The sequence below is a fragment of the Lactuca virosa genome, chromosome 4 (genome assembly GCF_052849685.1).
Source record: "Lactuca virosa cultivar CGN04683 chromosome 4, Lactuca_virosa_CGN04683_v6, whole genome shotgun sequence".
Lineage (NCBI taxonomy): Eukaryota > Viridiplantae > Streptophyta > Magnoliopsida > Asterales > Asteraceae > Lactuca > Lactuca virosa.
In genome coordinates, this window is record NC_136429.1 from 5,759,913 (window position 1) to 5,765,617 (window position 5,705).

The following is a 5,705-nucleotide window of genomic DNA, read 5'->3' on the forward strand; positions in this document are numbered from 1 at the left end:
TCACAGATAGAGTACTAACTTGGTGGAACAGCCGGGTCAAATCCCTAACTCTTCCGGTGGCCAATGCCATGAGTTGGGAGAATCTGAAGGAACTGATGCTCGCTGAGTACTGCCCACGGGCCGAGATGAAAAAGCTGGAGCAAGAGCTCTGGAACCTAAAGATGAAGGGTTCCGACATTGTTGCATATACTGCTAGGTTCAACGACCTGGCTCTTCTGTGTCCCGGGATGGTCACCCCGGAAAGCAAGAAAGTTGAGAGGTACATATGGGGATTGACACCCCCAACTCAAGGGAACGTCTTGGCTGCTAAACCTCTCACATTCGACAGCGCCAAGTGCCTGACGTAAACCTTCATAGATCACGGGGATAGTCATGAACCCGTAGCAGCCGTTCCCAAACCACCTAAAGAAAGTGGTGGAAAGAACAAGTTGTGGAACAAGCGCAAGGGCCAGCCTTCACAAGAGCCCTCCAAGAAACAACAGACGGTGGCAGTCCACGCTGCTACCATCCCTGTTGTTGTTCCTACTGCTCAAGCACCTGCCAGTAGATATGATGGTACCCTCCCAAGGTGCGATAAGTGCAACTTTCATCATCACGGACCCTGCCATGATATGCAATGCAACAACTGTGGCAAAAAGGGGCACACAACTCGTTTTTGCAAGACACCAGCACAACCAGCTAATCAAAACCCCGGAGCTGGAGTAGGCCAAGGTTGCTATGGGTGTGGAGAAACCGGGCATTACAAGAGGAATTGCCCCAAAGCAACGACTGCTGGCAACACAGGGAAAGTGCTAGCAATGGGCCAGGAGGATGTAGTTGCTGATCCCACCATGGTTATGGGTACGTTCCTCCTCGACAACTCTTATGCATGCATTCTTTTTTATAGTGGTGCAGAGAGGAGTTTTGTCAGTCATGCATTCGAACACCTACTTAAACACAAATCCCAACCTTTAACTGAAACATTCATCGTCGAGATGGTTAACAGAAAGAAAGAGAGTACTAACGACGTATTCGTAGGATGCACCCTCACACTAAACGATTATTCCTTTCCAATCGACCTTATGTCGATTTCCATAAAAAGCTTCGATGTCATCATCGGCATGGATTGGTTGAGCCCCAATCGTGCTGATATTCTCTGTTACGAAAAAGCCATTCGCCTCAATCTGCCATCTGGCGAAGCCCTCGTTATCTATGGCGACAAACTCAACACGAACCTATGTATCATTTCGTGTATCAAAGCCCAAAAATACTTGTGAAAGGAGCGTCACACATTCCTGGCGCATGTAGTCAATGAAAAGCAAGAAGTTAAAGACCTCGAGAACATCCCCGAAGTCTGTAACTTTACCGATATCTTCCCCGAAGATCTTCCTGGAATTCCTCCCGAACGCCAAGTCGAGTTCCGAATCGATTTAATTCCCGGAGCTACCCCCGTAGCCAAATCCCCGTATCGTCTAGCTCCAGCAGAAATCCAGGAATTATCCAGCCAACTTAACAAACTGCTCAACAAGGGATTCATTAGACCAAGCTTCTCACCCTGGTGAGCATCGGCCTTGTTCGTTAAGAAGAAGGATGGATCTTTCCGGATGTGCATAGATTATCGTAAGCTCAACAAACTCACTATCTAGAACCGCTACCCTCTTCCCAGAATCGATGACCTCTTCGATCAACTTCAAGGAGCTAGCTACTTTTCAAAGATAAACCTGAGATCAGGGTACCATCAATTACGAGTCCAGGAGAGTGATGTTCCAAAAACAGCTTTCCGAACTCGGTATGGTCACTACGAGTTTGTAGTGATGCCCTTCGGTCTAACCAACGCACCCGCCGTATTCATGGACCTGATGAAAAGGGTGTGCCGCCCCTTCCTAAATAAGTTCGTGATCGTATTCATAGATGACATACTTATTTATTCACGAAGTGAGGAAGAACACAGTCAGCACTTAAGACAAGTTCTAGAAACACTGAGAGCAGAAAAGCTTTATGAGAAATTCTCTAAGTGCGAGTTTCAGATTAGGAATGTAACTTTCTTGGGTCACGTGGTTAGCGAAGAAGGCATACATGTGGACCCTTCCAAAATAAAGGAAATAGAGAATTGGTCAGCACCGAGAACGCCCACAGAAATCCGTCAATTCTTGGGTTTTGCTGGCTACTATCGCAGGTTCATCCGAAAAAATTTTAGGATTGCTAAGCCTCTGACCGCCCTGACTCAGAAAGGTCTAACCTTTAGTTGGGGAGAGAAACAAAACACTACGTTCCAGACTCTGAAGCAAGCCCTGTGCAGCGCACCTATCTTGTCTCTTCCTGAAGGGACAGAAGATTTCGTAGTTTACTACGATGCATCCAATCAGGGGCTAGGCTGTGTGCTTATGCAGCGAGGAAAGGTTATTGCCTATGCCTCGAGACAGCTAAAGACACACGAAGTCAACTACACTACTCACGATCTTGAGTTGGGAGCAGTGGTCTTCGCGTTGAAAATCTGGAGACATTACCTTTACGGTACCAAGTGCACTATCTTCACCGACCACAAAAGCCTTCAGCATATCTTTGACCAAAAAGAGCTTAACATGAGACAACGGCGATGGGTAGAGCTACTCAATGATTACGATTGCAAAATTCGCTATCATTCGGGTAAAGCCAATGTAGTAGTTTATGCTCTTAGCCGAAAGGAGTACTCAGGTCATAAGGTGAAGGCACTAACCATGACAATCCATTCGCATCTGACCACACAGATCAAAAAGGCTTACCTAGAAGCCTTGAAGCCAGATAATGTGGCAGATGAAGCCTTGAGAGGAATGGAGAAGAACTTCGAAATCAAGGGTGACGGGGTTCGTTATTTCATGGACCGGATCTGGACACCAAGGTTCGGTGGTTACAGAGAGGTGGTCATGAATGAAGCCCACAAAACTCGATATTCCGTTCACCCAGGTTCAGATAAGATGTATCTGGATCTCAAGAAACTATATTAGTGGCCAAACATGAAAGCAGAGATTGCTACCTATGTAGGCAAGTGCCTAACTTGCGCCAAAGTCAAGGTAGAATACCAAAATCCCTCAGGTTTACTTCAACAGCAGAGATACCTGAGTGGAAGTGGGAGTGGATCACGATGGATTTCATTACCAAGTTACCCAAGACATTGGGTGGTCATGACACCATTTGGGTAATCGTCGACAGATTAACCAAGACCGCCCACTTCCTGCCAATCAAGGAAACATACAAAATGGAGAGACTGACTAGAACCTACATCCAATAGATAGTACGACTGCATGGGGTACCTGTATCCATTATCTCGGACAGATATAGCAGATTCACCTCGAGATTTTGGCAGTCACTACAGAAGGCTCTAGGAACTAAGCTGGATATTAGCACAACTTACCATCCTCAAACTGACGGGCAGAGTGAGAGAACCATTCAAACCCTTGAAGACATGCCGAGAGCGTGCGTTATCGAATTTGGCAAGTCATGGGATACCCATTTGCCACTAGTTGAGTTTTCATACAACAACAGCTATCACACTAGCATTAAGACTGCTCCATTCGAAGCCCTCTATGGTCGTAAGTGCAGATCCCCTCTGTACTGGGCTGAGGTGGGTGACACGCAGCTTGCTAGAGGTCAAGTCTCCGATAGCACTCTCACAGGCCCTGAAATCATCCGAGAAACCACAGAAAAGATCATACAAATCCGAGAACGACTAAAATCCTCCAGATATAGACAAAAGAGCTACGGCGACCAAAAACAAAAACCCATGGAATTCCAGGTTGGTGACCGCGTTCTGTTGAAGGTCTCACCCTGGAAGGGCATGATACGCTTCGGAAAGCGTGGAAAGCTGAATTCAAGATACATCGGACCATTTGAGATCCTCACAAGGATCGGTCGCGTAGCTTAAAAACTCTGGTTACCCCAAGACCTTAGCAACATTCATCCCGTCTTCCACATGTCAAACCTCAAAAAGTGTCTGTCCGACGAAACTCTTGTGATTCCACTTGATGAAATCGAGATTAACGAGAGTCTTAACTTCGTGGAAGATCCAGTCAATATCATGGATAGGGAAGTCAAACGAACTAAACAACGTCGCATCCCGATAGTGAACGTTCGCTGGAATGCCAAGCGGGGACCCGAATTCACTTGGGAGCGAGAAGATCAGATGCAACAGAAGTATCCGCATCTCTTTCCCTAATCCATTATTGTATTCATTTTAGAAAGAATTTTGGGACGAAACTCCCTCTAACGGGGGGATGATGCGACAACCCGACACTTTTTAGTCAACAAAAGTCAATTTCCGTTATAAACCCATCTCCGACGTAAACCCATTTACCGCCGTAAACCCATCTCCGACGTAAACCCAACCGATATAAAGGTTTTTCCCGGATAGATTCTTCATTTTTCATCCTTTTCACCCAAAAACGCTCTAAATTTGCTCTCAAGAACCTCCCAAGAACATTCAAATAATCAAGATCAAACCCTCAAATCTTCAAGTTTTTCACCAAGAACACCAAGAATAGCCTTCAAATCTTCAAGGGTTGCAAACCAGTTTACCACCGCAAACGGTTTACCACCGTAAACCCAGTTCACGGCCGCAAACAGCCTTGAGCCGTGAACCTTGGCTGTAAACCCTCTTTTTCCACTTCAACCAAGTCTCGGTAACATTCCTATCCCAAGAGCAAGTGTTTCTAACACTTTAATTAATGGTTTCGCTAATTAAAATACAATCGTGTGTTTAATTATCATTAGGATACCATTAATTCTGCATACTCCAACTCGAGGGTCATCTTTCCGGTTTTGCTGTCGAGCTCGTACACATAACCAACTGTGAGTTCGTACCCCTACATTTTTACTGTTTTTAACGTCTGCAGGGGGAATACAAGCAAAACACAAAGGAATTTTGTGTTCTTATATAAATGATTTCAACAAGATTAAAACTTATGCAATTGATACAACCAAGAGATCATCACATTTTATAAAATATTTAGATATTTTATCCCTTTTGTAACATGCTGAGCATAAAGGAAGTTTTCAACATACAATCATAATTGCAAAGTTTTCAGTACAATACACGAATCAATACATAACATACATACAAACTATAATAGGTATAGTTTGGGTTTCAACACACGGTTTTATCAATTCCAGAACGTATACATTAACAAACATATAAACTATAATATATATAGTTTATGGCATACCATACTATTTTCTGAAAACAAGAGTACAATACTAAATAATTATTTAAGTATAATTATTTTTACTCTACAAGTATACATACTGTTTCGAGTACAAGAGAACACTACAATACTACACGTAAACTAGTTAATACAGGGTTGTGAGGCACTACTTCAATTGTACGCTTCGGGGTGCGGAACTAAATCCTACCACAGTATAACCAGAGTTTCCTGTAGGGAGAGCGTGAGATTTATGAATATATCTATTCGGTACAGACAATCCCACACCTTAATTGCTAGCTACAGTTAGGCAGGCATGCATGGGGTGACAAATGTCATAACATCCGACGCCTGAAGAACGTCGTAGAGGTCACTAGGTCATATCAAGCATGGTTATACCAAACTTACAACAATATAAACTAACCATTTGTTTACGGGATTTCAATTCTTCAAATAGTTTTATTTTCATTAATAGAACTACCATACACTACAACTGGAGGATTTCAGGGGATACAAATACATGGTTTTATTTTAAGTAATAAAACTACTATA